The sequence below is a fragment of the Cibotium barometz genome, chromosome 32, assembly GCF_041138505.1.
Source record: "Cibotium barometz isolate CiBa-2024 chromosome 32, ASM4113850v1, whole genome shotgun sequence".
Lineage (NCBI taxonomy): Eukaryota > Viridiplantae > Streptophyta > Polypodiopsida > Cyatheales > Cibotiaceae > Cibotium > Cibotium barometz.
Window position 1 is genome coordinate 11,102,257 of NC_141077.1, and position 25,076 is coordinate 11,127,332.

General features: G+C 45.8%; 1 protein-coding gene and 1 pseudogene across 3 annotated transcripts in view; both read right to left on the reverse strand.

Moving 5' to 3' along the window:
- Positions 1-25,076, reverse strand: part of LOC147619814 (uncharacterized) — a 61,507-nt gene that overhangs the window by 34,275 nt on the left and 2,156 nt on the right. The gene's annotated exons all lie outside the window — the stretch shown is intronic.
- Positions 13,432-14,739, reverse strand: LOC147619815 (uncharacterized; annotated as a pseudogene).

The window sequence follows — 25,076 nt, forward strand, 5'->3', positions numbered from 1 at the left end:
GCTGACTAGCAATATACGAGAGCTCCGATAAAGAATGAGCCCATTGACCATCAGATTTTTTCACCCTTCTGATGCATTCCTTTTGTCTTGAAGCATGTAGATTTTTGAAAAAATCTTTGGAAGAGCAACCCTTATCTATGATAGCTCGATGTCGCGAACGTGTCAACCATTTTTGCAATTTTCTCTGATCATTTAGCATGAGGAAATGCTTAGCCTGCATTAAAGATTCTTGTTCATTGGTATTTAAAACCCGAAACTGAGCAAGATCAGCCATAGATTGACATGTTTCTTTAGCCTGCAAGATCCGATCCCGCAAGTCGGCCATGTAATAACAACCATAATCACAGATCACAGCCTGCATGCGCTGAACAAATTGAAACCAAGCAATGTCAATATCCTCATGCATTTGAAGGGGCAAAGGCTCAATGGCTTGCAAAACCATTTCCTTGAAATCATGCACAAGATAACTGTTGTTTAAAAGCAACAGCCTATGTTTCCGAAGAATAGAAACATCTTGTGGCATATCAAAATAAAGGCCTAACCATAAAGGAGAATGATCAGAGAGTAACATGGAACGATCAATCCATAGCTTGCAAACAAAATCATCGTATTGGTCTGCATGTAACAAGTACCAGCGATCCAGACGTGTCCAGATATGTGGAAAAGCATTGTGATTAAAAGTAAACCCTTGCAGACGAGGGAATACATGCTGCCATAGATCCAAAATATTGCAGGAAGAGCGCAAATCATTCCATGTTCTGCGTTCAGCTCCAAGCATATGAGTTCTTCCAGTGGAATTAAATTCAGGAGATGGAGCATTATTAAAATCTCCACAAAGGAATGCATTATGGAGCCAGGGATAAGCCAACATTTGCGACCATATATTTGCCCTGTCAGCCGAGCTTTGCGGCGCATAAACTGCTGCAAATTCATAAATTTGTCCATACAATGAACATTGAATGACCATCCATCTGCCAGCAGAATCATTGTAGGCCAACATTGGTTGCAGATCATGCTTAACAAGCATAAAAACTCCCGAGTAATGCTGAGTGCCCGCATAAAATATATCATAACTAGCAAAGTGACTTGATTGACCCACTAAGGTATGCTGATTGTGTTCTTGCACACACACCAGATGAGGTTGCATTTTATGTACATAGTGCCAAAACAACCTAAATTTACTAGGATCACAAAGTCCTCTAATATTGTACGAAAGACATTTTATTGGAGCATCAAACATCAAATCTGTACAAAGGTATATACAGTGAACAGCCAGCAAAATCAATGCTGCATAACAACAACTGAATCAGGGAGAGAGCCCTCGCCCTGAATCAAGAGAGACTCATGCATATTCGTATCAACACACATATCCAAAGCATTTACATCGGCATCCATACTCGAGGAAGCACCTCGAACTACATCCGACCATATTCTAGAAAGCATAGTCGATGAAGTGGAAGACTGCAATAGTGGCAGATGCAGTCCAATTACGTGAAGGAATGGGAGCACGACGAACCATAGTAGCTTTTTTTGGAGTTTTCCATTCAGCCGAAGATATTTTATCTTTTCCTTTATCCTTAGGTTGATTAGGCACGGCCAAAGAAGAAACAACTTGTGGAATAACTTTAGCTTTTCCTTTCTCTTTCTCCTTTTGAGTATTTCGAGTGGCTTGATTTGTTGGTATCTCCTTAACTTGAGTTGGCTGCACATTCGCTGAAATGGGTGGTACAGCAGATAACGGCAGAGGATGCAGCAGAGAAGGACATTCACACAGCCGCACACACACACACACTCCTACAGACGCACACAGGTCGCGGAAGAGAGGAAAAGGGGCTGATACACGATAAGAAGACAGTGTAACTGTGCGCATAGAGGGGACCCCAGAAGGTCGCGATGAGGGCTGCAGGGGCGACACAGTCCAGGAAGCAGGCCCGATACAGTCCAGGATCCACGCGCCTCACCACACGTGCACACACAGAAGGGGGCGAGCAGGTCGAGCAGAGCAACAGGCGAGCAGGATGAGGGAGCAAGCGAGCCGAGCGAGCAGGTCGAGCAGGCGCCGCGCGCACACACCACTATGCACTCCACACACACACACACACACACACACACATACACATATGTATGTATGCACGCATACACATACACATGCAATTTACATGCACATAGTATAATGTATATGTACATGTATACATGTATACACACACATATACATACATACATACATATATTTATACGTAAATTTCCCTTACATGCATCAATCATCATTGTAATTTGACTCAAACTGCTATATTCAAAGGCCGCTTTGCCTATCAATCTTCTCTCTCTCTCTCCTATCTGGTGTATGCTTCCGCGTGTGTCAACTCTGACAAGTATGGCCATAAGCTGCTTGAAAAGGTTTCATTCCAATAGCTGAATGATAAAATTATAAGCAAATTACACCAAAGGTAAATATTCTTCCCAAGAAGCTAATCGTGACTGAACATAATGACGCAGCATTTCTTCCACAATCTGATTAACTCGTTCCATTTGTCCATCTGTCTGTGGATGATAAGCAGAGCTAAAGAATAAATTTGTACCAAGAGACTTAAATAAAGAAGTCCAAAAATGTCCTATAAATTTTGGATCTCGATCAGAAACTATAGATTTTAGCAACCCATGAAGTTTGAAGATATACTGTATGAACAGTATTGCAATATACGAAGCCTGGGGTACTTCTTGCACGGAATGAAATGTGCCATCTTAGAAAATTTATCAACCACCACAAGAATCTATGTATTGCCTTTAAAAGAACGTGGCAATGAAGTGATAAAATCCAGACTAATACTTTCCCAGCGTTCATTGGGACCTGGAAGTGGTTGAAGAAGACCAGCTGGAACTTGTTTGCTAGCTTTCATACGTTGGCGCGAAAGACATGCTGTGACAAACTTAATAACATCTTGCTTCATTTGAGGCCAATAGTATGTAGCCGTCAAAAGATGATATGTCTTGTTGATGCCTGGGTGTGCAGCATAAGTGACCTCGTGATGTTCTTTCACCAAGACTCTTCGAACATGAGTATCATGAGGTACACAAATACGATCCTGATAGTATAGTAAACCATCCACTAATGTATATGCTCCATAAATCTTCAATCCGGAAGGAGTTGCATTCTGAGAATTGAGAATTCGAAATGCATTTCCAAAATCACGATCCTTTGAATAACAATCCTTGAAACTTTGAGGTATATCCATTTCAACTGTAGAAATAGCCAAGACCGAAGCTGGTGGCATACGACTGAGGGCATCCACAACCACATTGGTAAGACCAGGAACATACTCAATTGTCATATGAAAATTGGCTAAGAATTCGATCCAACGCGCTTGCCTAGCATTCATAACTGGCTGCGTGAAGATGTATTTCAAAGATGATCTGTTTTCACCATTGAATCCACACGATAGGCATGAACAATAGCCGAAAATTCCTTGTCGTATACTGGGTATCTTACTTGAATCGCATAGTGCTTATGACTGTCAAATGCAATAGCACGTCCTTGTTGCATCAAGACGGTACCAATGACAATATCAAAAGCATTCGTATAATCATCAAAGGGGAGTCAGGAATAGCCATGACGGGAGTTGTTGTCAAAGTTATCTTTAAACTTTCAAAAGCTTGTGTTGCGGCTTCAGTCCACTTGAATGCAGGAGCGGACTTTAAAAGTTCTATGAGAGGAGCAGCTATTTCTGAAAATCAATGAACCTTTGTGTGATAGAAGTTGGCAAGTCCCAAGAAAGAACGAGCATCATGGATGTTTGTGGGAGTTGGCCAATTGACAATAACCTGTATTTTCTTCGGATCCACAGAAATACCATCTGCTAAAACAACATGTCCTCCAAGGATGTTTTGAAGAATTCACTTTTTATTGAATTAATGTAAAGAGCATTGTCACAAAGCACCTGGAAGACAATCTTAAGATGTGCCTTGTGTTCTTCCATATTACAACTAAACACCAAGATGTCGTCAAGATAGATAATAACGAACTTGTCCAAAAAAGGACGAAAAAGATCATTCATCAGACTCATAAATGTTGCAGGGGCATTGGTTAACCCGAATGGCATGACCAGGTTTGTTGCAGGGGCATTGGTTAACCCGAATGGCATGACCAAGTTTGTTGCAGGGGCATTGGTTAACCCCAATGGCATGACCAGGTACTCGTAATGACCATATTTTGTGCAAAAAGCTGTCTTATATTCATCACCTTCGAATGCGAATCTGATGATATCCAGACTTAAGTTCAATTTTGGAGAAGACCTTTGCATGGAGCAATTGATCAAACAATTCATCAATGCGTGGAAGAGGATACTTATTCTTGATAGTCAACTTATTAAGGGCACGATAGTCGATGCAAAGGCGCATAGGCTTATCCTTCTTTTTCACTAAAAGTACTAGAGCTCCAAAAGGGCTTTTGCTTGGTCAAATATGTCCTTTCTCCAAAAGTTCTGTAAGTTGTCGTTGTATCTTCTGAGATTTCGTAAAAGAAACTCGATATGGAGCATGAGTAGGTGGAGCACTGCTAGGAAGGAGATCAATAGCATGGTCGACTGGTCGCTAAGGTGGGAGAACCGCAGGAAGCTCCTGAGGGAAAAGATCGAAGTATGGAGCAAAGAAAGGTTGCTTGAGGTACATCACCTTTGTATCCATGTCCCCGGGAGGATTTTTGGCTGAATAGACCATTAAAAGTGCTGAGGAACAACCACTCTTGCAGACCCACCATTTCGCTTGAAGAGCTGAAAGAGTTGTTAGTGTAGAAGGTTGGTCTCTAATGCCTTCAAGTGCCACAAGCATATCATTTTGAGCAAATTGTATGGAATGGTTCCAGAAACTGATCAGGGGATCATATTGATACAACCATTCTTGACCAAGAATCATATCATAATGTGCCAAAGACATGACTTGGAAATCCAATTTGTCACAATAGTGCTGAATTCGAAAGGAGAGGTGTTTGGCAACGGTGTTACACAAGGATGTGGAACCATCGGCAAGCTCTACTTCATAAATAACAGCACTTTGAGAAGTTCGAATCTTCAATCTCTGGGTCAGGGTGGTTCCCACAAAGTTATGAGAACACCCACTATCAATGATCACATAAATAGGGTGATTGGAAATAGAACCTTGAAGAACCAAAACCTAAGTAGACCGCTGGGGTAACGGTGAAGAGGCAGATTGAGCTGTGGCAGTAGCGGTGATCACCGGAGCATGTGCAATAGCATGGTGATTAACCGCACACTTTCCTTTGTTAGCAAAACTGGGGGTTGCTCCTCGGAAGTGGAGGGTTCAACATTAGAATTTTGTCGATGGGTTGGTCTTTTGGGACACTCAAACCAACGATGAGGTCCATTGAAAATTGTGCACAATCCTGTCTTTTGTTAATCCCGTCCAAAAGGGACAGTGGAAGGACGAGGATTGCGAGATTGGTCACGTCCTTGGTCCCGTCTACGATCCGAACTGTGTGGTTGGAAGGACTGAGGACGTCGAGACTGAAAAGAGGACGATCCTTCTGATCGGCGAGGGTGTTGAGAATTATTCCATTGGGGATTAGGCCGGGCGGTAGAAGTGCCAGAAGATTCTCTTCGACTATCTCGGTTCATGCGAGACCCATTGGCTTTCTGAAAGGCATTAGCTTGATCGGAAGAGGCCGAATTTCAAGAATTAATGTCTGCAACGCACTTAGCGCGTAACGTATAGCATCGGCAAGATCGACAGGACTATATTTCTGAACATCGGCACTGTCATTGCATGATAAATGCCATGGACATTCTCAAGTGCTGGTCCAGAAGAGGTCGCCAGATAAAGAGTATGAACCAGATAGAGTTAGGATTTTGAGCACAAGATGCAGAAGAGGACAAGTGTGGACTCAGAGCAAGGCCTAGAGGGCATGAAGAGGGTGTCTTGACAGTGCGTTAGAAGCAAACACAGGCTGTCGGCTGCTCACAGAACTGGTCGGCTTAACCAGAGGACAGGGCAGCAGCAGGTGCATCATGATCAAGGAAGAGATCCAGTCGGGGCAGCGCTGAGGAGCATTTAAGGCATTTATGGCTGGCCGACCAGCAGTCCGCCAGTATACCAAGTGTCCAAGAACCCTATAAAAGGCAAAGTGTGCTCATAGATTGAGTCATTCATTCCTTTATGGAGTGGATCATTAGGCTCCTAGTTAAGGACAGAATTTTGGGTGTTATCACCTTTTCTTCAAGGCAGCCTAGGGCTGCAGACAAGTACCTTTTTGTACCATATGAATATACTGAATTTCCAGCCATATCTCTCTCTCTCTACTCTCTCTCTATATCTGCGTTTTGCATCAGATGGTTTCCAAGAGTGTTTAGGGCTGAAAGAAGACTCCCAGAGCTTCCGCATGTTACAGGCACGCAGTGTGGGGTTAAGACCTTCAACGAAGGCATGGAGTTCGTCCGCTGGGGACAAGGAGTCAATCTCCAGTATCAAGTTGGTGAACTGGGAGATATAAGAGGCCAAGGAACCAGTTTGGTCCAAATGGCGTAAGCGAGTACGAGCTTGGAAATCGACATTGGCAAGTATGAACTACTTACAGAGGACCCGCTCGAATTTTTCCCACATTGTAACCGATTTTCCGGCGTGCTGTCGTCGTTGGCACCACAATAAAGCAGTGTCTTTGAGGAGGGATACCAAAAAAATCACTTTTTGGAATCAGAAATCATGGTTTCAAAGTATAACCGCAGTTTGTAGAGCCATTGGTCTAAGATGCACCATAAGATTCAGGGGGTTTAATTTCCAATTTCTTTGTTTTACTGGCTTGTAAAAGACGATAAAGAGTTTTAAGGTCGCGACTTCTACCTCGGAAGGAATGACATCTTCGTCTGCTGGTACTGTTGCTGAAACATCTGCTGCTGGTACGGAACTCGTGTGGGAGTGGCGATCCGTGTGGAGCTGTTGGATCTATGAAGCCAAGGATGCCATGGACTCCTGGAGTTGCTGTTGGAACTACTGGTGAAGTTGCTGCAAAGCTTGCTGCCGTTCTCGAGGAGCCGATGTGTCAACAGGTTCAGCCATGAGAGAAGATGTTGATGTAGAGGCTGCACGATGACGAGGCTCTGGGGGTTTTTGCTGCTGATGACGCCACTGGGCTCTAGTAAGAACCATCAGCTGGAGGGTGTGGCATCTGTAAATCTTGTGAGGAGAGGCTACGTGCTGGTGAAGCGACTATGGACCATCCAGTATAATGAGGGCGATCCTCTGGGACTGGGCTCGCACGAGAGTCTGCTACAGGAGAAGAAGGTACAAAGGTAGGGGCAGCTACTAGTGTCAACGATGTATAATCTGGTGTAGAAGGGCGCACCGTGAATAGTGTAATATTCATGAAAAATGGTGCAATATTCATGAAAAATGATGTTGCACTCGGGAAGAATAGCGCCCGGATAAGGATGACGTTTGAGTATAAAACACTAATGATCCAAATCCTGTGCAGAAGTACGAACACGGATCACCCACACAGAGAACTCTCGGAGGTGAGGAGTCGGTGTGGCTATCTAAACACGGTAATGAGTGGGCTATAAAGAGGGGGGCACACTCACTGGAACAGGGGCTAAGACTGGTGGAGAAACACGGGTAGGAGAGGGCACTATGAACTGTGAGGGTGTATCCTGTAAATAACTGAAATCATAAGTTTCCTCTGCCATAAGCCGTCAGAGAGAAGAGAGTAATGTGTGTCCACGTGATCTGGGAGGTGCTCTTAAACCCGTAAAAAGTGATATTGGTCCTTGATGAGTGGAGAGCCCACAAAAGAATGAAGTGGAAGGTTACTGATATTCTAATACTCCACCTTATGTGAGATTTTAATGCCCAATAAAATGGAAAAATCACACCTAAAGAGGATTGCCATAAATAATATTGTTGCTATAGGAGAAGCACCAAGGAGATGGTTGCCCGTAATACAACGAAAATCTGCAACTACAAGCAGCTGGTCCAAGCAACGGGAGTGGACAGCAGGCAGCAAACGATGAAGGGGGCTGAGGAGTACTGAATCTGTGGAGAAGAGGGACGGCTGCAGGCTGGCACTCGCCCATTGTCCAATATTCCCCACTGCTGCCTCCTTACGGAGTCTGGGCCGTGTCTCAGTCCCAGTGTGGCTGATCGTCCGAAAAGATCAGCTAAGCATCTAGGGTGGCTGAAAAATGCAAGAGAACGGCCATTGGCGCCGATTCCTGAGATAGGTGGCACCGATTCGAGAGGGTTTTGTTTATTATGTTTTTTTTTTTTTGTATACGTGGCAATTAAAGCCTTAGAGGCATATCCTTTAGGTGTGGGTATGATGTGTGTTTGCCTTTTTTTTTAAATAAAAAATCAGCAAATCAACGTGCGCTTCTCAACGGCAGCCGACTGGAGGAATATCCACGAAGGGATACGAGTACTCATGGGAGGGGTGCATGTCCATGAAAGGGTGCCGCTGAAGAGGTAAGCCTCCGGATTGAAGGGTTGCTTCTTGTCTTGCCTTTATTCAAGAGTTTCCTGCATATGGCTGGCCCAAAATTAATCAGCAAAAATCAGGAGTTTGGAGCTGAATTTGATGGGGCATTCTTTCCTGCTCTTCCATTCAACACTTGCTACACCCAATTTTAGGGTTTGGGCGGACTGATTTTAGGATTAGGGTTAGGGTTAAGGTTTGGGCATGTTGAGGGCGGAAAAAGTTTGCTTTGATACCACTATAAAGCTTTTATAGCTTTATTAACATGATTAAGACTTAATTAATGAACATAAGACAAATACTGCAGGAAAAGACTAAGTGATTGCATTGAGACGGGGAGCCTTTCTTGAATAGAGGCTAAAAGGGTACAACTGAAGAGACACGTCCCTGGGAAGGGGTGTGGCTCTTGCATCAATGGTTATGTCCTTTGGACTTAGGAATGTGTCTTTTAATAAATAGACATGTCTTTTGATAGTGACCCATGTGCAAGGGTGTGACCCTTCACACGTGTCTTTACAGTTAATTAGGGATTAAGGAGTAATTAGGGAGAGATTTAGAGAGTTAGTCACAATCGTGACATTGTATATGGGAGGCAACGATGCCAGATGACCCATTGGACGACAACGATGCTAGATATATTGGACTTCGCAGTCGGGCGGTCATTGACAGATGGCCCAAATGACTATTGGATTTTGTAGTCGCGTGGTCATTGCAACCAAATGGCCCAGATGACTGCGGTCCCAATGATCAAATGGCCTTGAGGAAAAGTCTGAGCGGTCCTAGTGACCAGATGGCTCAGCACGGTTTCGATGCAACCAGACAGGACAATCCATGAACAGGAGGATCATTACTTGTGCATTGCATACTGATGTATGTTTGAATTTCTTTGACTTTGTGTGTTGTTTTTGATGTATGGGCAATGTTTGGATTTATGGCATGTGATAGTCCACTGGGCTCCAAACTACCTCGCCAGTACCTAGAATACCCAATAGACGCGAATGATACATACTTGTTTGTTGACTAGCTTGTGTCTAGTTTTTGCAGGAGGTAAGTCTGCATTTATTTTATCTAACACATGTGACAGGCCATGAAGATGTACCATCAAGAACAAGGACATCCGTCAAAGAAAAGGCATTGAGATATTGCTAGATGAGCAGATGACACCACAGATATGGGGAAAGACCAGATGCACAAGATCACCAAATGGAGCTAGTACCTTCAAACATATGGAAGTACTTCCTGTACTTGGAACACACGGATATACATGGAACATATGGATGTGCTTGAAACACTTGTAGTCCGCAGTTGAGGACAACTGCGATGTAAGAGGGAGGGAATGTAACTATTTGGCCCTCCTAGCTCTATTTCACATAATGAAATCCATGCCCGGACACCAGACAGGTGGAAGAAGACGTGGGGACAGGGTCCATAAGGATTGATTAAGAAAAAGCACCATTCTTGGTCAAAAAGCAAGAAAAAGCAAAAAGTCAAACAGGATTGATCCACGAGCCAAGGGCACCATTGGAAAGAGGAGACTAAACTAGACCAAAAGGCTAAAAGCCGCTTTCTCAAAAAGCAGCTCTAGGGCCAAAAAGCAAGGCCCTGAAGTTGTAAAGGCACAAGTCAAGAACTTTGGCTGTTATTAGTAATATTTAATAAAAAGACAAAAGCAAAACAAAAGCATTACTTTTTGGCAAAAAGCAAGGCTTCCCCAAGTATAAAAGAAGCATGAGCCTCTCTTGAGCATCAAGTTGAAGAAGAACCTCTTCATCGCATTGCCATCTTTATTCAAGCATGGAGGTTATCTTTTTCATCATCATCTATGAACCAAATCATGGAGTTTTTCATCGCTACCTGTTGATTTCAAAGCGCCTCCAGCAACTGCAGTGCCACGTCACCATCATTCTGTGCAACTGTACAGATCCGTACAGTTGTACGGACTGTACGGACTAAAATTTTCAAAAACCCTAAAATTGCTCAAAAACCCTAAAAACTACTTTTTGGAGGTTTTGATTGCCCAAAAACCATTAAAACAGGTTTTATATCAATTTTCTTTCCAGAAAGAGCTTCTCTAGGGTTTTCATCATCGACAAGGCTATAGGAATTGTGAGGATTATTCATGGGATGAGCGAGTGGATTTAGAGCTTAGACATGGAAGCTTGAACTTGAGCATAGACATGAAGAACTTGGACATAGAGCTTGGGAATGAAGCTTGGACGTGAACATGGAACACAGAGCTTAGACATGGAGCTTGGATTTTGGACTTGGACTTGGACTTGGATTTGGATTCATTGGACTTGGGATCCATTGGATTTGGATATTGGATCTGGTACTAGCCCGGTGAGAGGTACTTGTGGGTCATTCCCGTGGTGTGCTGGACATCAGAGATCTTGTGCGTCGACATCAACTTGGATATCCTACATCGGCATATTTGTTTGTTTTGCATTCATTGATTGTATTGATCCTGGCCAGCGTTCCCGTGGATTGTTCCTGAATAAATTCCTGAAAGGGAGCGGGGCCTGTTCCTCGCTCAATGTGGTGTACTGTGCAAGATCCCCATTCCCTTTTCTCTCTCCCCTCTCTCTTTATATTTTTATCTCTTGGACATGTAGTTGAGTCTGTCATCACTGCACGCCTCGCTGGGCTTACACACTCCGCCACAAGCATATCCACGCTCTTCCCGGTGCCGAATGCATCATGAGATGAGATGAAGTACATCTCTCCACGGGAAAATGCAACCACGCCATGAATACTCCTCTTGCGGGCGGGTGTCGCTCCATCCATTCACAATGAGGGAGACTCCGTTCCTCTCCCATTGCCGCTTTGTGTTGTCGGCCACTTGCTCTACAATGCACTTCTCCATCTCGAGCAATGTAGTGCCCAAGTTCTCGGATGAGGGGAGCGTATAGGTTGAGCCATACTCCCTGATCTTCTTAACCATGACCTTGAAGTATTCCGACCGATTCAAGAAAGCAATTTACTAATGAGAAGGGGACTAATATGATGAAAACATGAATGATCAATTGGCAATGATCGATTGCACTTACCTAGCCGCTTGAAAGGCAATGTGGTCGTGGAAGAAGAAGCGGGCCACTGCCATATCCACCTCCTCCTTCAACTTGGGGTTCCAATTCTCCCCAAGTGTAGATTATCGCCATGGGCCACACAAGGGTTGAGAGGCCGTGGAGATGGAGGGTGCCGGCATCATGGATGGATGGCGTGCATGATCCCGATCCACCACATGACTCCATCGTAGAGGCTTGAGTTCGTCTCCCCATCGTCGCGAGATCCACGGCCACTCGTGGTGTCCTTCTTGCTGCTTCGACCACCTCGTAGACGGCAAGCTTGTCAAGAAGTTTCCATCTCTTTTCGGGCGTGACATTCGTGCAAAACCGCACCACATGCCCACTCTCATGCAAAAGGTGGGCTCGCACTTTGTCGACGCCACCCGTTCGCCGGTACGGGCAAAGCTTGCATGCCCATGGCCGAGAACCGCCTCCATGAGCGGATGGGGTGTAGTTAACCTCCTCCCCACCATGTCCATCCCATCATCCTTCTACGGGAAGCCTTGGCACGTGAGGAGGATGCCATAGTTGAAGATGGCTTGAGCCTTGAGCTTTGAGAGAGAGAGAGCCTTGAGCCTTGAGGGAGAGAGACTAGAGACTAGAGTGCTTGTGTGAGAACCTAGCGGCTTGGAAGTTGGAAGACTCAAGAGGCTTGAGGGAGAGGTGAGAGAGAGAGAGAGTCTAGAGAGTAGAGCCTTGTGTGAGAGGCTTGGAACTTGGAAGTTGGAAGAAGCTTGAGGGAGAGAGACTAGAGAGAGTAGATACACTCATAGAGTGTGGCTTGCCGCTTGAAGCTTGAGGCTTGAGCAATGAGCAAACTTGCAAAGTGTCAGACTCAAGACTCAAGAGACTAGAGAGAGAGAGAGTTGCTTGAAGGTGTGTGTGTGTGTGCTTGTAGCCTTGTAGCCTTATTCTTATATAGATAGGCAAGAGAGAGAGGCAAGGGCCAAGCCTCAAACGCCAAGGCGAGAGAGAGAGGCAAGGGCCAAGGCCCAAGTGGCAAGAGGAGGCGGCGTCCCTAAACGGCCACCTAAACAGCCAGAAATGGCCAGAAAACGGGCAAAAAAATCGACCGTTACAGGGCGCAACAGCTCCCTGCCATCCCCCCATACGGGCAAAAAAAATGACCGTTACAAGGCGCAACAGTTCCCTGCCGTCCCCCCATAGGTCCTTCCCCCACAACGTTCCCTGCCAGCAGCCGTCCCCGTCCATTGTGAGGGACGCCTCCAAGGGGACGTCCGCCGACCATCCCCTTCCGTCCCCCATTTCTAATGCATCCCAAGACGGCGTCCCGGCGTCCCGGCGTCCCAAGCTGTCGTCCCTTCTGTCCCCTGTGACTATGGCCTTGTGTGAGAGGCTTGGAACTTGGAACTTGGAAGAAGCTTGAGGAAGAGACTAGAGAGAGTAGATACACTCATAGAGTGTGGCTTGCCACTTGAAGCTTGAGGCTGGCTTGAGTAATGAGCAAACTTGCAAAGTGCCAAAGACTCAAGACTCAAGAGACTAGAAATGAAATGAAATGAAATGTTATATTAACGTCTTCAAAAGGCCAAAGTGACCTATGAGACCAAAGTTACAACCATGTGACATCTGATACACTGTCTGGAAAAGAAAAGAGAGCCCCACAATACATCAGTAGGGGGGAAGCTAATGCTACTAGTCAAAATGGGGTACATGAGTACATGGATACCTGAATACATGAATATGGGGGAGTACAAAAGTGACAATGAGTACAACAGTATATGGCTGGAGTCGTAATCATCCTAGGAGCTCTAGCATGGGTCTCTGCCGGATGACCTGGATATCTGCCATAGTGAGATGCCTGGTCGGACGAGCCCGATGCCTCGCAATGATGCTCTAAATCCTCCGGTGTAGGCACCGTCTCGGATGTGAGGATCCACGAACCCTCGGGCATCTAGATCTGCCCAACTAGATAGCTCTCTCAACTAGAGTCCCACGGGGTGCCCACTGCTGGGCTGTCGGCTGTGTGTCCTCCCGGGTAGTCCCTCTAAAGAAGTCAGTAATCTGTCTCTGTGTGGACTCCCTACCAGTCGGGCGTCTGCTCTCCTGATAATGGACTCTCTGAGCCTGCGGATCTCCAGGAGATAAAAACCCAAGCATCGTTGATCACAATAGTCCATGACTCTAGCTAGTGGTCCAAATCCCTCTCTGAAAAGGCAATGGTAGCGCCCTCGAATCTCATAATATGCTGTGCAGCGATGTAGTGCTCCTCCGTCTTTGGCTCTATCCAACAAATCTGACAAATCCTGTCCCCTGGAGGTATGCCTCTAAATCTACCTGTCTCTATCTCTAACTGATGTGAAGAGGTGCGGATCTGCCCAATGGTGCACCTCAATCCATGAGACAGATGGGTATCCATGTAGCTCGGTCTAAGTATAAAGCCATCCTCAGTGGTGCGGAGGTCTCTATAGAAAGCCATCTTCGTCCCCAACTCCTGTGAGGGCTCTAGCCATGTCCTCCTAGTGTCCAACTGAATGAGGTCCTGTCTGATGGCTCTACTAATCTCAGAATGTGTCAAGGTGAGAGAGGGTGCCTCGAGAGAGTACTGGAAGGGTGGAAGTCTGTCTAAACTGAACCCGTGGAGGTCAAACCAGGATGCTATCTACGCATACCAACATGAAGTGTCTCCGTCCATGGCTAGCTGATGAGAGGACTCTAAAGCAAGTCGTGCATACCGGTGTCGGGGAAGCTCCCAGGTGCTATGAATGAAGGACACTGATCTGGCAAGAGCCTCGACTACAATCAGTGGTGCTCCCATCTCGGCTCTAATAATCTCATGGGGTACCGAGGCCTTAGCCCGAATCATCCTGAAGATCATGGACACAAGCGGTCTCTCCATCGATATCCATCGTATGTGCATCCTGATCGACTGTGATGATCTAGGCTAGGCACCCAGATCTGTACTCCATATAGCATAGCCGATGTGACTAGCGTGTCAAAAAGCCACAGCTTAGTGCGTGGCTCCTGAAACTGTACCTGTGAGCACATCCTCTCTAGACCTCCTAGTGCTACATATCCTCTAGTCAATCTGGCCTCTGCTGCCCCCCTCATGGAAAATGTGGGCCCAGTGAACACCACTCCAAGATATGTGTATGAGTCAACATACTCCACTGTCTCCTGCCCATATGTGAAAATAGGCGCTGATCTCCAAACCTACTGAGCTGTAGTGTTAAACACCATAACCTTGGTCTTACCAAGGTTAACTGAGAGCCCACTGTCCTGTGCATAAGCATGTAAAGTACCCAAGTGCCTCTACATACCCTCTGATGAGTCTGCTATAAGCACAATATCATCAGCATATAAGAGCAGGGGTATCCAAGTGCCAGCCAACTGGGCTCCTCTGTCCTCTCGTGTCCCAATATAATCAGAGATCTCATCAATGTATAGTCCAAATAGAGTCGGAGAGAGCGGGCAGCCCTGTTTCACCCCTATAGTGGAGTGTACTGGCTGGGAGAGACCCTCTGAAGTCCGCACCTGCCCAACTACTGTCTCATAAAGTGCCATAATACCCCAAATGAGCTCACATGGAACCCCCAAGTCTTGCAGCCTGCGCATCAGTCTAGCTCTGGGCACTATGTCAAAGGCCTTGCGGAAATCCACAAAGCCACAGTAGATCCTCCTCCCATGTGCTCTGCCCTCCTCAATGATAGCCCTGAGGGTAAAGATATGATCCAAAGTAGAGAATCTCCTCCTAAAACCAGCCTGTCCCTGAGCTCGGACCCCTTGTCCCTGAGCTTGGACCCCTTGTCCCTGAGCCCATCTACTCAACTCCTGCTCAAGAATAGAGGCACAGAGCTTGGCCAGCGAGTGACCAATCATAATGGTGCGGTAGTTAGTCGGCAGGCTCGGATCTCCAGACTTGAGTACCGGCACAATCGTGGAAGTACTCCAAGTCCCAGGAAACCCCTCACACATGGCTCTATTAAACATGAGAGCTAGCAAGTCTACAATCATATCTCTAGCATGTATGAAATGCTCGGCTACAATGCCCTCATGATCCTGTGCCCTCCCTGTTGATGGCCCTCCTCACCATCTCTGCTGTGAAGAAGGTAGAAGTGGGTGGACAAGGCTCTGGAGGGTCGGTAGTGGTGGCTGCCATGGTACTGTGTAGAGGGAGGCTGCATATTCGCCCCATGTATCTGGAGAGGTAATGGCCGGAGGCGGGGGGTGCTCCCTAAGCAATCTCCAGGCCTCCCCAGAATCCTGACTCAAAAACAACTGATAGATGTCTCTCTCCAGCCGAGCTAAGAATGCTCTCTTCTTCCGCCGAATGAGGGATCGGAAGATGATGCGTGACTGTCTATATGTAGTAACACCTGTGGCCACCTCTCTCTGTAGCCGGGCTCTGAGCTCCCTACAGTCATCATCATACCAACTATTCTGGGGCATGCTCCCAGGACGTGGTCGTACTGTGGGCTGCGTGTGTGGGAAGGCCGTCGCTGCTGCAGCTGTATGTAAAGCCTCTGTCAGGATCTGTGTGAGCTCTGCTAATGGCCTCTGTGGATCCTCTGCACTCAACAAGCTGTAGATCTCTGCGGTGTATACTCCATCAGTCTCTCTACAGAACGTATATCTCGGGTGATAGGAGGATTGCCCAACATGGCGGGTACTGTCGTGGAAATCCACCGTAAAGGAGAGAAGTGCATGATCCACCGTAACTCCGATGGGCCTGGGGCCAATCGCAAAATCCAAGATACTCAGGATGAAGGTTGGCGAGGCTAGAACATAATCCACTGTGCTGGCCCCATGTCTGTGTGGAAAGCAAGTAAAGCCACTGGCAAGTGGATACCTCTCTAGGCCATTTAAAATGGCCAGCCCATGTGCAGTCCCCATCTCCAAGAGGTATCTCCCATACTCAGTACACTCCACCTCATCCTGTGATCACCGAGTCAAACACATCTCCTCCACATCTATCTCTCTCAACATCTCCTCCGAAGTGTCAAAGAAGGAGGTTTGGTACTGAGCCGTTCAAGCATTAAAGTCCCCAAGTATGATAACATCTCCCTCTCTGGAGAACTCCCATATGTCCTCATCTAGAATCATATATGGAGATTGCTCCTTGGGCGCTACATAATGAGATGTGCTGGGTGGAAAGTAACATATAGCAATGTATAGGGGTCTACCCTCATCTGCCCTCACTCTGACCCACATGTACCTCGCGCTCTCATCACGGCGCATAACATGGATGAGTGGCTGAAGCTCCTCTCTAAAAAGAACTGCAACTCCTCCAGATCCACGACCACCAGCCAAGCCTCAAAGGCCAAGGCAAGAGAGACAGGCAAGGGCCAAGGCCCAAGCCTCAAGGCCCAAGTGGCAAGAGGGGAAGGCGTCCCCAAACGGCCACCTAAACAGCCAAAAACTGCTAGAAAACGGGCAAAAAAATGACCGTTGCAAGGCACAACGGCTCCCTGCCAACCCCCCACAGGTCCGTCCCCCACAACGTTCCCTGCCAGCAGCCGTCCCTGTCCCCCATCCCTTGTGAGGGACGCCTCCAAGGGGACGTCCGACCATCCCCTTCCGTCCCCGTTCTGACGCGTCCCGAGACAACGTCCCAAGCTACCGTCCCTTCCGTTCCCTGTGACTATGAGTTGGTGATTGTGACTACTGAATTTATGCACTCATGCAAGGGTTGGTGACCCTAGTGAGTTAACTGGACTCATGCAAGGGAAATTGCTCTAGTGAGTACAGTATTTGGATCAGCCGTGAAACCAAGGGAGCAGTTGGTGACTGTTTGGCCCTAGTTGGGCTTGGCAGTTGGTGACTGCTTTGGCCTTGGTTGGTGACCGAGGGTTTGCTTCCTTTATTGAGCAGTTGGTGACTGCTTTGTTCTAGTTGGAGACCGAGAGCTTGTATTACTTTTTTTCCCACAGATTTGGATAAATCTGGAGCTGGCAGAGGAGTGCAACTCCCAAGCACCCGCATCTTGTACAAGAGATCACTCTATTGGTAATAAAGATACCTCTGCGCGGGGGGGTGGGGGGGGGGGGGATGCCACATCTTCAGCCCCTAGTGTTGTATCATGTGCAAGATTATCTTATGTGGTTTCAAGATGTATATGTTTATGATGCCTGACAGATGTATTGATTCATATGAGCTCACGTTGTGATAGATGTTGAATGTATGCTGTGATTTGGGGCCACTAGTTTTCTGTATTCATGTGTCCGCCTGTGACAATTATGGGCACAGTGTGTCCACCATCTCATCATTTTATTCTTGGAGTTCACTACACACTGGTGTGGGAATTCGGAGCCAAGAAAATTTAGTTGTTGTTCGTGTTGGCATTGTGTTTCGAGGAAATAGGTTGGTGGGTGCTCTCTCCGAAGTGATTCCGGTATCTGCAGTACTGGAGGGTCCATGATTGCATCTTCATCAGATTATCTTCTTCAGACTCTTGCACACTATGAGCTGCAAAGGGGGTGTTAGAATATTGTGAATCTCAGTGTTTTGGGGCCATGCCTATTTATTGGGTTTTATCCATTTATTCTCCTTTTAGTAGGTCGTGAGGCTGTCGGCCAGCTCTACATGCAGTCATCCAGCTTCCCTGCATCACTATATAGGGGGCCTCCTCATATTGACTTTAGTCATCCAATCCTAGCACAATTGCAACACTCTCTTGCTCGCTATTGCCATTGTAAAAGCTTCATGCTATAATAAAAGGTGATCTTGTCAACAAGCTCTCCCTCTCTCTCTCTCTCCTTTGCACTCTCTCTTTCCTTGTTTATGCTTCCACATGTGCATACTTCAACACTTTCGCCCTCGGAAGGTTACTCTCTTCCTCTGACATTTGGGACACTCCAACCTCACAATTGGTACCTTGCTCGCCATCGTGGGCCAACCCTCCCAGTGCAACTGTTGCAGCATCCCAAGGAGACTTAGCACATTGTCTTTGGAATTCTAACATGTCTAGTGGAGGATCCTCAAGCTTCACACCCGAGCCGAGCACCATCCGGTTCTTCACATGAGACATGATTGATAGGAGCATTCTTTCGGTGTACTACAAAAGATGAGGATGCTTGTATAGTATTGAAAAACCTAAAAGTCCTGAGGCTTTGTGAACAAGAAAGTATGTTATGTTATCAGTACTCTGATTCTACAAGCTCATCCCGTTTTCCAAGGGTGATGAGACTTGACTCAAGAAAAGGATTTTAACTCGGGACTTAGAATTTTTTCCTTTGTCCTTTGAGAGTTCAAGTTCATCCCGTTTTCCAAGGGTGATGAGACTTGACTCAAGAAAAGATTGGGAAATTTACCCTAAAAGAGAACCCTAAAAGAGAACACATAAGGTGAGAGGCTGAAAATCTTCTTCTTCTTCACACAACACTCAACACACCATATACAAAGATAGGAGTACACCATATGAAAAGGTACTCAACCAAATACATACTAGGATTCTCTATAGTGTGAACCCAACTAAATGAGCTGGCGCTATAACTATGCCAATCTCTAGAATGGCTGTCACACAGCCTATCATCCCACTGGCCGCATATCACCCATGATCTCACCAACCATGCCAGTGGTGTAAGTGTGGAGCCTATCCCCCAAGTGGGTCATCAGTGTCCACCGCCTCACTAGATGAGCTCGATATCTCAACACTCCACCTCGAGCTCAACTCCATCTCATGTACACCAAGCGAAGCCCTGAATCTACGGAGCTTCTCTGTACCCAATGCTTTGGTGAAGCTATCAGCGACCTGATCCTGTGTGCTGACATAAGCAAGGTCAACGTCTCCTGCCAACAAAACCTTCTCTCTGACAAAATGGTAGTGGACCTCTATATGCTTCGTGCGAGCATGAAAAACTAGATTCCTAGCCAACTGTATACTGCTAATGTTGTCACAGAAAATGACAACTTGTCTATCCACTGATAGACCCAAATCTGCAAGTAGCTTTCTCAACCAAGCTACCTCACATGTTGCCATAGCAGCACCTCTGTACTCGGCCTCTGTACTGGATAGAGCAACCGTAGGCTGCTTCTTGCTGCTCCAAGTCACAGCAGCACTCCCCAAAGAAAACATGAAGCCACTAGTAGATCTTGTATCTGAGATACTACCAGCCCAATCAGCATCTGTGTACCCACGTACACATATCTCTGTCCCAGTTTCATAAAATTGTCCACAATGCAAAGTAGACCTCACATACCTCAGTATGCGTCTCAATGCATCCAAAGTCTCATTTCCATATGATGTATCCATCTCCTCATCCATAGCTTTCTCCCAACACACATTTCCAACAGCCTCATCAATGCATGTGGGCTCTACAACCTGCACAACTTTTGCCATGTATGCATAGTTGTCACATGCACTCTGCACTCAGTGCATGGTGACAAGATGGCTCATCATAAGAAATGCAACAGTTGTACAGTTTTAGAACCCAATAGGATGATAATTGTCGTACGTCGTGACCCCATTGTACATCCTCAGTCCAGGATAAGTCAGGCACGAGCTACGTAGGTCATTCCTCAGCCTTAGTGGGTCAGTCAGTCAGTTAAGTCCCTTAACCCACTTGGAGAGAATCATTCATGCATGTAGAGTCAGTAGAAGCCTTAGGGTTTGCATCAGAAAGCACTCTGCATCCTGCATAATATGCATGCATATGCATGTGCATCATTTAGAACATCCCAGAAGCCTTAGGAAATTTACTAGGATTTATCTAGTATTTTTTCCATATTTAATAGTATTTATTTAGCATTATTTGCATTATTGGGCATTTATAAATATAAACTTTATTAAATGACCAACCTCCAGTTAGTATAAATAGGCTTGCATAGGGCTTAGTTTCTCATTCAGTCTTCATTGTGCTAAGAGCTCTCCTCCTCAGCCCTAGGAGTATCCTTTCTCCAGCCTTGAGAACCCCTTGCTTTAGTCAGCCCTAGGCGCCTTCCATCAGCCTCCAAACAGCCTGTTTTCAGCATCAAAGCAGCCCTGATTCAGTCCACTACAGTCTCTAATTCAGCATACTGTCAAGCCTCAGTTCAACGCCAGCAATCAGCCTGCAGCCAGCCTGCGTTTTCTGTCCAGCAGCAGTACATTCATGCGTTTCAGTCCAGCAACAGAGTACCTTTGCGTTTCTGTCCAGCAGTCCCAAAACCTCTGCGTTTCAGTCCATCAGCATCCCTACAGGTCTGCGTTTCTGTCCGCAGCAGTTTCCAGCCCTGAATCAACAGTTTGCATCAGTATCCAGCCTTCTGTGCATCATCCATACATGCAACAGTCATCTGGTGAAGGTAACACAGCATTCATAAGTGTTTTCAGCATTCTAACATAGTGTAGAACAGTCCACCTTCTTCTTCTCTCAGCCTCAGGTGTGCAGCCCTTCCTCATGCCCTTGGGAAGAGTGCATAGGCTCGAGATCAGGTCATCGAGGTGTTTCTACAGCAGTGTACAGATCAGCCACTCTCCGATCCTCCAAGATCTTGCGTTTGGCTTATCTACAGTCCACAGTCATTCTCTCTAAAGAAATAAAGCAAATACTATCTCGTTATCGGGATAGGGGGCCCTTTAGTGGGTAATTCGGGACCCAATATGGTGTACAGTTCTCATATCTCTCTCTCTCAACTCTTTAAAGTTTGAAGTATTAAAGTGGATTGCTAAACTCACGAAACTCAGGATACAGAAGACGGTGTGAGCATTTGTGTGACAGGATCTTCCAATACAAAGACTTCCGCTGCATATCACAATAGTGATGTGCCACATAACCATCATAGGTAAACCTCTGCACAGGATTCTTCACTCTCCCAGATCTTCGCAGCTTTGCATTCATGGCTTCCATAGCCTTCTTTACACCAGGTGTTCTCATAGCTGGTATCCCAAGATCCTCATCAAGGCTCATCTCTGAGCCACTAGACTCTCCATCAACATGAGAATGCCCTGCAGAAATGTCAGGCATACTAAGGGGCTCAATCACTTTCTCTTTGCCTTTATGTGATGTACTAATCACATTTGCAGGACTGGTATTATGATGCAGCCTGCCATTCCATGGTCTATCAACTGAACCACTAGATGAGGACTCTCTTGGTCCACTCAAAGACTGTGATTGCTGACTTGCATTCTGTGCAACCACACTTCCACTCACATCAACCCCAACAGCTTCTTTTTCAGCAGCATACCAGCTCCTCATCTCATCAAAAACAACATCCCTGCTTACCCTCAACTCACATGTAGCAGGGTTATAACACCTGTATCCCTTTTGCTCAAGGGAATACCCAATAAACACACATTTTTCAGCTTTTGGATCCAGCTTAGTTCTCAGCTCATCTGGCACATGCACATATGCAATGCATCCAAAGACTTTCAGATGAGACAAATCAGGTTTTCTACCAGTAAACCTCTCCTCTGGAGTTACATCATGTATGGCTGCAGTTGAAGTCCTATTCATGATGTAAACTGCTGTAGAAACAGCCTCAGCCCAATAGCTATGCGGCATATTTTTCTCTCCCATCAATGCTCGCGCAATCTCAGCAATGTGCCTGTTTTTCCGCTCAGCAACTCCATTTTGCTGCGGAGTGTATCTGCATGTAAACTGTCTCCGAATACCATTCTTCTTCAAAAATTCAGAGAACTCATTGGAGAAGTATTCTCCCCCTCCATCTGACCTTAGGCACTTTACATATTTCCCTGTTTGCTTTTCAACCATAACTCTGAAATTCTGAAAATGAGTGAACACCTCACCCTTCTCCTTCATGAAGTATACCCACACTTTCTTTGTGTAGTCATCAATAAATGTCACATAATATCTACAGCCTCCCATAGACATGGTCTTCGTAGGACCCCATACATCTGAATGCACAACATCTAGTGCATTTCTGCTCACATTTCTGTCACGTGGAAATACATGCTTTGTTTGCTTTTCAAATTGGCATGCTTCACATATTTTCTGCATACCTTCAACTTTAAACTTTGGCAGCCCTGTCACAATTCCTTTAGTCTGCATAGACTTCATTCTCTGCACATTCACATGTCCAATTCTTTTATGCCAAATGTCTGTGTCTGCAACAATTCCTGAACCATTTGCAAACATCACAGCACTCACTTCAGGCATGTTTACATTCAATGTAAACATTCTGTCCACTCTGTTGCCTTTTGCAACCAACCTGCACTTGTCTTTAAAGTCTTCAACATAACAACCATCAGGGTTAAACCGAACCTGCAAACCCTGCTCAATCATTTGACCAACGAAACCAAATTCTTTGTTATGTTCGGAACATGAAGTACATCTGCAAGGTACTTCACTTTGCCATCCTGCATAGACAATGGCACATCTCCAACATGGGCAATTGGATGAGCAGTGTCATCCCCTGTTTCCACAAAACCTGGTCTTTTAAGGTTTTTCATCTCCTTGAACCACTCCCCATGACTTGTCATGTGGTTTGAAGCACCTGAATCAACGTATCATATATCATCTTTATGTGCTGCTTCAACATTTTCAGACATGGCATTAACAACATGCTGCATAGCAAACAACCTTTCATTATCCTCATTGTTTCTGGTCGAGGATGCATAGTTGTTTTGCTGCAATTTTCCATTTTGCATGTCAGCCTGCTTCTTATAACAATCTGCCTGCACATGTCCAGGCTTACCACAATAAAAGCATCCACGTGTATCATTATACTGCCTTTGCCAATTTCCACGATCTCTTTGACTCCCCCTGCCTCTGAATTGGCCTCTTTCACCTGCGTGTTATTGTTGTTGTGAATTCTGAGACTGTTGTTGCTGCTGCTGGCCATAATTCTGATTACCTATTCGGCCACCTCCTTGGCCGCGTCCACGGCCTTCCTCTACCTCATCCTCTTCCTGAACTTGTATAGAAGGCCTGTTGCTCTGAACTGTTTTTGTTTTGTGACGACTGTTGGTCTTCACCCAAGCTCTTCTCTTCTATAATCAACATAGACACCAAATCTGTGAAATTGGGAATGTTTTCCCAAGTCTGAATAGACGTCTTGAACGCCTTGTATTGTGACCCGAGACCACGTAGACAGACTTCCACCTTATCATCATCATCTACTGAAACACCAATAGATGCAAGGGATTTCACAATACCCTTTATCTTCAATGCATAGTCATTCACAGACATACTCTTTTTCTCCACAGTATGAAGTTCATTCTTCAACTGTATCTTTCGTGCCTTGGTATTCGTTTCATAGAGTTTTACCAAAGTGTCCCACGCCTCCTTCGGGGACTTGGCATCCTATATGTGCCCAATCATGGTGTCCTGTATACTGATAGAGAGCCAATACATAACTTTTCTGGCTCCTTGGTTCCAATCCTTGAACTCTTTCACATCTGCAGCAGTCGGATTGATCTCCGGTATCTCCGGTGCCTCTTCGTGCTCATCTTCTATGTAGTCCCTGTAACCCTTTCCCATCAGGAAATTTGTCAACCTGAACCTCCAAGCATGGAAGTTGTTCTTATCAAGCTTCTCAGCAACAATCTGGTTTATGCCATCATTTGATATCTTGCCAGACACACAATTTTACAGAAACAGCACTCTGATTTGTCCTGCACAAACTGCTGTATTTTCTGCAGCGGTACTGTACTACACTCAAATCTCACAACCAGTAACCTCAATGTGCATACATACACCCAATGACAACTGTTGACCTCCTTGCAGCACACACAATGCGCAACCAATCTGTCTTCCTGCAGTTCTTAAAACAGAGTTCTGCAGAGAATCGATGACTTGCCTGCAGTGCTCAAAATCGCCTGCTTTTTGATGAAAAACGGAGGTCTTAACGCATCCGAAACACGTTTTCGGCCTGAAAAATTATATACAATAGGACAAAGGACAGTATAGTTGCCCTATAGCTTTACTCTCGCAAGAAAGCTCCTCAATCAAAGATTGTTTGCCGGTGCCTCCCGTAGAGCTCCCGACAAGGGTGTAGTCGCCAACACAAATAGAGAAGAGTAGATGAAGCTCTTACCCTTGTACCGCTTCCTGTGCTTCTCTTGCTTACAGCTCAGTCCTTAGCATGAACCAGGCTCTGATACCATGAAAAGATGCAGGGGAGAAGAGAGCTTGAGCTCTTGCAAGCACACACACACACTCACAAAACCCTAAAAGAGAACACACAAGGTGAGAGGCTGAAAATCTTCTTCTTCTTCACACAACACTCAACACACCATATACAAAGATAGGAGTACACCATATGAAAAGGTACTCAACCAAATACATACTAGGGTTCTCTATAGTGTGAACTCAACTAAATGAGCTGGTGCTATAACTATGCAGTCTCTAGAATGGCTGTCACCACACAACCTGTCATCCCACTGGCCGCATATCACCCATGATCTCACCAACCATGCCAGTGGTGTAAGTGTGGGACCTATCCCCCGGGCAGATCATCAGTGTCCACCGCCTCACTAGATGAGCTCGATATCTCAACACGCTAGAGCTCACATGGGAATAGGCTTGTATATGATTGTTGGATTATATAAAGATAAGGCAGAAATTAATTCAACGTGGGAGTCTGTAGCCTCTTTGTGATGCCAAAGCTCTAGAAGGTAGAGGCCCAAACATCTCTAG